At 41.0% G+C, this 8,336-nt stretch overlaps 1 protein-coding gene across 7 annotated transcripts in view; it reads left to right on the top strand.

The window, feature by feature from the left end:
- Window positions 1–232: 232 nt before the first annotated feature.
- The window catches only part of Cdkl5 (cyclin dependent kinase like 5), a 191,416-nt gene continuing 183,312 nt past the window's right edge, over window positions 233–8,336 (top strand). For 4 of the 7 annotated variants that reach the window (XM_087193681.1, XM_087193679.1, XM_013066036.3 and 1 more), the window contains exon 1: window positions 234–354. The gene's annotated coding sequence lies outside the window, so the exon portion shown is untranslated. Of the gene's footprint in view, window positions 355–8,336 lie in introns of all 7 variants that reach the window. The other 3 variants (XM_004866145.4, XM_087193680.1, XM_087193678.1) reach the window with 2 other exon arrangements.

Here is an 8,336-nt window from a genome sequence, read left to right as displayed (position 1 = left end):
TGAGCGCGCACACACGAGCTTGTACAGGAGACCAGCATTCTCGGACTTCAGGCATTCGAGAACGCGCGGCGAGGGCGGGGCGCGCGAGCCCGAGCGCACGGCCCAGCATTCTCTTAGCATTGGCTCCTACCGTAAGTGGGCGGGGACGAGGCGGGACCGGGCGGGACCCGAGGAGCTTCTCTATTGGTCAGAATGGGCAGGCCGGGGCGGGGCAATTAGCAACTTAGGCTGCGCGTTAGCTCCTGCGAGAAGGCGGGGCCGGAGGTTTCGATTAGTTGTCTCTGCCTCTGGGGAAGGTATAGCGGCGACGGCGGCTTCGGGAGCTGTGGGGTCCCGGGCTGGGGGACTCGGCGGGTGAGTAACGGCGTCCGCCCGCCCGCGAGGCTTTCTTCCCCTCACATCGTCCCGTGTCCGCTCAGCTTCTCCCGGGAGAGGGGACCCACCCGGTCCCCTCGGGCGAACAAGAGAAGGGGCGGCGGCGCCGGTCCTCCCGAACGGGGCGAGGAGGTGAGGGCGTCCCAGCCGGGAGCGGCACCTCCGTGGCGAGCCTCAGCGCCTTTGGAAGGTCTTCCCCCTGGGCTGGGCTGTGCTGCGTTTCGGGGTGCGGAGAAGTGGAGTGCGGAAGAGGGGCGGCGGGTCGAGGCTGCTCCGCGGGGCTCCCCTCGGCGGCGGGGCTGCGGCGTCCTCGCCCCGTCGCCCTCGCGGCGCGACTCCCCGGGGCTTGCGGCGAGGGGAGCCCCTTTCCGCCGGCGCTGAGGAGGGGCTGCGGGGCCGGAGCTCCCGCCCGACTTCCGAGACGGCTCGCGACCCGCGGGGGGCTTCGAGGGGCGGCCCCGGCCCTCCTGACCTTGGCTGCCCGCAAGGGTGGGCGAGCGACTTTGTCGCCCGGCGCCGCGGCTTCTGCAGCCTCCTCCGAACAAGTTTCGGGCGTTGCTGTGAAGTTCACCACTGGCATCGGTGAGGAGGAGCAGAAATTGGTCCCTTCTCAGGTCTTCACATCCTTTGGACCCTTATAGAAATCGAATCCTGGGGGTTGGAACCGTCTCCCAGAACGAACAGGTCCTTCTCGCCTTGACACGTTTTCTGCCCACGTTGGGGTAAAAAATAACCTGAACATATTTCAGGGTAGAGGCAGCTCTTCCTTGAGGGTTTTGTTTTTCGCTTCGCTTGAGTGTTATAGCACAGATGCCTGAATGAGAAAAACCTGACCTTAGTATCTCTACAGAGAGATTAGACGGATGCTGTGCTGTTTAAGTAGTCGCAGATCAGTATTTTGTTAACAATTTATTTTAATTGGCTGAAATTTAAGCTGGTTTTAGAAAGTATTGTTGACACAGAATAATTTCTTTCCGTGCATCCTGAATTAGGTTTGTTTGAACGTAATGGTAATATAGTTAATATAAAAGATTACACAAATTAATTTGTCTGAGAGCGTTGGGCTGAAACAGGACCCATAAATATGTATAGTACAGGATTACCGTTTTAGGTAACATCTGCTGGAACATTTCCACCTTGTTCGTTCTTGCTGTAAGGTTACAAGAAAGACATTTTAACTGATAGTATTTGGAATTACATGTGAATGGCATTTAGGTGTAAATTTGTTTTTAATTCCTTTAAGTGTTTTAAAATAGGTTATTCATAAAATGTGAAGAGGGTATGTGTACTTGTCCCTGTGCATTTGGTGTTGAAGGAAAGAGAATCTTATATTTAACAACTTAATTAGGTTCATTAATAATACAATTTTAAAAGGTGTGCCCCTTTTCGAGCATATATTTACCTAGCAAGCCTTTTTTTTTGTTGTCGTTTTGTTTTTCTTACAAGTACTGTTTTAGGTCTGAGCATTTTTGGCGTTGACACTAGAGCCAGAGTAAGAGAGCCTGCAGCAGTATTACCAGTTTGACACCACCAGTGGGAGTTTCTGTTGACAAATGCGGAGAGAACATTTGAGAAGGAAATCTTTTTTGGGGGGGGGGGTGCTGAGGGCGGGGTGAGGGGAGGAGTCAGATGAGAAGCTGTGGAACTGAAGCTCCCAGCACTGTGTATGCTGAGCATTTCACAAGTACAAGGAAACCTAGTTAGGAAAAAAAATCCCTTTGACTGTATTAAATAATAGAGCTCCAAAAGAGGCATACTAAATAAAGTTAACCATTTCAAAGGTGTTAAATAATCTTCCATTTCACAGCAGTTGGCAAGGGTGTCCTCGATTGGAAGGAGTATGAATCCCTTTGAATTGCCTTGCCTTTTAGCATAATCAGTGCAGTGGTTAATTTGATATATGGATACATATAAAAACAACTTAATATCCTAATTTTATTTAGCATGTTTTCTAAGACTAATTTTTTGAGAAGAAAATTTGCTTTATTAAAAAAAGACTAGATGGCCTTTCTCCACAGAGGATCACTTTTTTCTCTGTTCAGTCTTAACAGTTTTATTCATGATTAGGGACTTGTGTTAGGGATTGTTTTTTTAACCCCTTCTCTCGGGTTTATTTTTACTTATGCAGGTTTCCTAACCAAATCTGCCATTGTTTTCATTGTAATGTTCTTGGAGCTATTTAAATCCGTGTGGCATCTACTGTGTTCCCTGGGGTTTTAAAAGGAAAGGTTCCCATTGAAAGAAATTGCAGGGCCATCTCACATAGATGTATGTAATCGAAGATTGACTGACTGCGAGTCAGATGTATTCTCTTCCAGATATGCTTCACAGGGATAAGGCAGTTTCATTTAATGAGAACCAGATCTTACATGGTATTTTTATTTAGAAGGTTGCAGTATTCTTACATTACAGCCCAAAATACCGAGGTGGAGAAATTCCTTTAAGTAGCTGTTTTCCTCCAGCCTTGTTTCACCACTGAGGCCAGTCATCTATGAGAGACTCTCAACAATAGTTGCATTGTTTGAAATGACAGTGGCTTCTCTTGTAGACGATTAACCTTTCATTATGATTTATGTTCCAGTTTACTTTGTAATAGAAAATTCAGCTATGTCTGAGAAATTAGCTGGAGGAAATTTGTAAAGAAGTGAGCAAGGAAAATGTTTTCTTCAGTGTGTTGGTTAAGATTTTAACTTTTCCCTCCTTCCATTTGGAGAAATTTGGTGGTTATCTTTTTCAGTCTAAATTTTAGAAGGTATGCTAGTATAGTACTTTATTTTTGGCATTTAGGGTGGGGATATGACTTTTTCATAGAATAAATTGATGTTAAATAATAACTTGAGGCATTTAAGAACAAGTGAATCCACATATGAGGGAAGACCTTTATGGAGTCTTTCTCCTTGGTTCAAAAATATAAAAAATTGAAGTGTTAAGTTGCTTTCTGAGGAGAAAAGGCTGTTTATTCAGAATTAGAATTTTAGATGTTACAGTTTTATTTTTTATTTTTGGCAACATTAAATAATTTGGTAACACCAAATTCCTTGATAGAGGAAGAAATAGACTCAAAGGTTCTTTATCATCTCATGGTGTTGTGTCACATATTTCACCTTAGAAAATGATGTAATTAAAAAACGACATTTAGGGTGGAGATGTAGCTCAGTGGAGGAGCATATGGCCCTGGGTTTGATTACCTGCCCTGGGCCCGCAGGGAGACTTACATTTAAACTGTATTTGGAGGCTTTTCTAAAAACTTTGCTTTTAATCATAAACGCAACATTAGCAATCTTGTGTTAGTGGCACACTTTTTAAACTTGGATTTTAATTTTTGACAGTTTCCAGAATGTTTCCTTTGAGGGCAGTGCTGTCGGTGGATGTGAAAGCTGAAAGGGAAGACCTTCTACCTAAACATTCCTAAAACATATCCCCCCCACCCCCAGGCATTGAACTCAGGACTTTGTCCTTGCCAGGCAGGTGCGGCACCGCTGAGGTACATCCTGGGCCCTAGACCTGTAACATCTAAAGTGTCATCTGATAGTGTTGTGTCAGCTGGACCCCGCATTTCAGATTTGGAAATTAACAGAAAATTATTTATTAGGCTAAAAAGACCTAGCCCATTTAGATCTTTGAAATCGATCATCAGCACTTTGAATTAATCTCTTAAAAATATTTGTGTGTGGACAATAGTTCTAATCAGGGTCATGTTTTGGGTGTGGTCTCTCGGATAGTCGTCTCTATAATTCTTATGATATTACATTTATTGAGTCTTGCTGAATACAGGCTACTGTGGCAAATTATTTGTTTGCATGAACAGGTATATATGTATGTTCTCAGCATCTCTATGAGGTAGGTGTTTTTCTTTTTTCCCATATACATGTCAAATGGGCTCAGAAATAATTTGCACAGATTAGCCAGCAAGTCAGCAAAAGAGGCAAAATTGCCATCCAAACCGGTCTGACTTGAAGCTGTGCTCTTCAAAACCATGCTAGGAATCGGTTTCCCCAAACATGTTTTGTGTTCCTGTTATACTTCGTACCTGGGGAGGTATAAATATGCCTCTTGGATTTGACCAGCTACCTTGGCAAGTCTGCTTGACCTTTAGTGACATAGGGGGCTGGAGCCAGATTCATCAGGACTGCTGAAAAAGTCAACCTGAAGTATAGGCTTTTCTAATACAGGGTCATTAGTTCTGTTTCTTCATAAATGAAGGTTGCACATAATCATTTATGCCCTAAATGAGGTAGCTCTTTCTAATTAACCACTTGGTGTTTCATGTTTCTGCATGTTCCATTTTAACTTTTGACTGACTTTGATTAAATTTGCTTCACTAATAAAGGCTATGAAGATAGATACTCTTTGAATTCAGTTTTGTGGTTTAGATGTATTCTTGAAGTAAAATGGAAGCCATTACAATTTGTAGACAGTCATCTGGTCTGTCTGTAATTACACTAACTTCAGTAAAATAAAATATAGAGGTGATGTCTACAGAGATGTGTTATTGTTGTACACTGGAAGTTGGACTCTGATGAAAATTTTTCTACTTAAAAATAGAATTTTCAGGGCTGAGATGTAGCGGAGTGGTAGAGCACTTGAGTAGCCGGAGAAAGGCCATAGGTTTGATCACCAGCACTGCCACACCAAAACAAAACAAAACCCAGAATTGTCTGCTGTCTGAAGCCTCTTGTAATTGATTTTTGTTTTTGTTTTTTTAAGAGTCTTCATTAAGGAGCCAAACAGTTGCTTAATCTGAAAGGACAGTTAGGAGTCCATGTAGGCAGGAAAAGGACTTAACTTCTTTTTCTGTAATTGATGAAAATCACTTTTGTTACTTATTAAAGTTAGGAAGTAGTGATCAATATTTTAGAGCCTCAGGGCCAGAAATCCCCTTGACCAAAGTGGGATGGATGTTTTACACAGATGGGGGCCTATACCAAAGTTTTTATTGATTTCTTTACAAAGCACAGTTTTCTATTATGCATTTTCACAGCTTTATTGAAGTATAATTTACATGCCACAAAATTCATCCTTTTAAAATGTGCCATCAGTGATTCTTAAGTAAATTTATGGAGTTGTATAACTATCACTACAATACAGTTTTAGAATATTTCCATCACCTCTGGAAAATCTCTCTTGACAACATGAACTTCTTGTAACCTTATTTATTTGCCTCACCTAGATCCTTTAAACATCAGACACTGATAAAAAAGTCATGTAGAGCTTTAAGAATGTGTTTACAAAATATCTTAAACATGTTATTTTTGTGTTTTTCAGTGTTTGCCTAAATATAATACGTAGCAGAATATAAAAGATCATACTACAAATGGTTTAAATTATCTTGTGTTTATAGTTTTGATTTTTTAAATTAATTTATTTTTTGCCATACTGGGCCTTCATACTGAGCTACATCTCTAACCCTTTTTTAGTTTTTATTTTGATACAGGGTCTTGATAAGTTGCCCAGGCTGGGTACGAACTTGCCATCCTCCTGTCTCAGTCTTCCAGAGTGCTAAGATTACAAGTGTGCGCCACCATGCTTGGCTGATTTGTTCTTTATGAACCTGGAAAATAAAATAACATTTTCAGTGATGTGTTAGAAATGCAGAGAAAAGAAATCAAGATAAAAGTAATATAATTATCATGCAAGGAAAATTACTTTCAGATTTAAGATCATGGGCAAAATAATTGATGTTCTTGATTTTAAGCCAATGACATTGTGCATTTTATTATTTGAGCTCTAATCTCCCTTGACAGATCCATGTCTACTGTGCATGCCATAGAGCAGGCGACATCAAATTCAGATATTCAGACGCAGCCTCTACTTTCTGCATGGTTTCATTCTGGATTGTTCTGAGATTTAGACATGGCTTTCCTGCTTATGTCATTTTCTAGTTACCTGCCAGGATGGTCTAGGGAGTAAAGCCAATTTGAGAGTGTAGAATGTGATACCATTGTACATTAGGCAGGCAAAGTAGTGTACATCTGTAATCTCAGCCCTCTGGGAGGCTGAGGCAGGAGGATTGCAAGTTTTAACCCAGCTGGAGCAACTTAGCAAGATCCTGTCTCAAAATAAAAAATACAAGAGGGTGGGGATATATCTCAGTGCAAAGGCCCTGGGCTCAATCCCCAGTACTGGAAAAAAAAATTGTGTAGCATGGGCTAATCTCTGACACTTTCTGAGATGTTCTTTGTTCAGTGTATTGCTTATGTCTATGGGCACTACTCATAGGATAGCTTAGGGATGTTGCGGATGTTATTTTGGGGTACACAATACAGGAGCAATGGATTGGTTGGAAGTGTTTGGGAAACTGTCTAACTTGCATTGCTTTTAGATGAACATGTCTATGGAAAGTAACCCTTACAAGTGCCAGGCAGGTAAATCATTAACTTTGTATGGTATCTTGTGTCTGGATTTTAAATAACAAACAGATTAGACACACAGCACCGGTCAGATATTAACATTTTACCATCAAGTCAATCATAACTGCTTTGGAATAGGCTTGCTTTTTAAATTTTTGACTGTTTAATAGCTTCAGCTGTGTGATTTTTAAAATTATTTTGTATCCTTTATAAGAAAGAGGCCTGTATCAAATAGCAACGTGTGAAATGTTTTCTGACAATGTAACAATTTTGATTTAGAGGGAGGTATAATTTTGATAGTATGAACAACTTTGGTTTCTGGAAGTTAACAAAACATATGGATGAATACACTAAGCTTTTTTTTAAAGGTCATCCTAAATTATTTTAGGTAAGTTGCAGTTTTAGATCTTAGTTTCAAATTTTATATTATGTTTGAAGATTAGGTTCTTGGCAATATAAGATTGTATTATGATAATCCGATTAAACACCTATACACTTACCTGAGGAACATGTGCCAGGTACAAAATGGCGATAAATAGTAGTTGAAAAACAGCTTACTAACTTGGATAAACCAATTACCCTGACATTGGCTAATTGATGAGTAGAATCCTTCAGAGAGGACCAGAGCTGGTTCAGATGGGACACGTCCTAGAATTTATCCACATACCCAGACACCTCACCCCAGTTTGTCAGTCTCTTGTAGGACATATCCATTTCAATTTTGATAATTATTATTACAAATATTACCACTAAATTTAAGTTGAGCTATGCACATGAGAAGAAAAAGGTTGATCTTAAGTGTACTTACTGAAAATGCAGTTGAGGTAGACACAAGCTAATTTTGTGCAAATTGGTGTTTCATACTTTTTCAGTTAATTTTTCTAAAATAACCCTTCCTGCATCCTGAGGATCTGACCTTCGTTTAATAAATACTTAATGAGTACCTGTTAGAGGTTGCATCAAATGATAGATAAACCAGAAGTAGGCCCTGCCCTCAAAGAACTTACAGTCTTGAGATAGAGGCCGAGAAGTACAGAGTACTGAGAGTGGATATAACTGGCTCAGTGTGGAGCACCCTGAGAAAGTAACGTTTAAGAGAAACTTGAAGGCTAAGAAAGATGAGTCTAGATGGGTAAATAAGTTTTCCAGACAGAAGGTGCAAGTGCCCTGAGGCAAGGGGGGGGAGAGAGACAGAGAGAGACAGAGACTGAGACAGAGACAGAGACAGACAGAGAGAAAGAGAGGCTTTTGAAAAACAGAACCATTTAAGGAACTGGAATAAATCCAGAATGGCTGGAAAGTAGGGAAGCAGGTGATGAAGCAGGACTAGGCAGAGGCTAGGCCTTGAAAAGGCTTAGTCGGCCATCTGCTGGGTTTTTGAACTTATCCTAAGTCTCCTGGGAAAACACTGAAGGCTTTAAGCAGGGATTTTACATGAAATGAAATGCTGCAAAAAGCCAAGAGTTTCAGCTCAATGGAATCTTAATTTGCCAAAAAGTTTATAATCTCTGCAAGGTAAAAATTTTCTTCCCTCATCTCATTAAAATTTTTGCAGCTGCTTCCTTGATTGATTGTCATCTGTGGTACTCTTTTCATTGTTTTTATAGAAAT

The sequence above is a fragment of the Heterocephalus glaber genome, unplaced genomic scaffold, assembly GCF_053883595.1.
Source record: "Heterocephalus glaber isolate CG9 unplaced genomic scaffold, H.glaber_assembly_v1.0 deba00001594, whole genome shotgun sequence".
Taxonomy (NCBI): Eukaryota; Metazoa; Chordata; class Mammalia; order Rodentia; family Bathyergidae; genus Heterocephalus; species Heterocephalus glaber.
The sequence above is the reverse complement of the archived record's forward strand: the minus strand, read 5'-3'. Positions and strand labels throughout refer to the sequence as shown.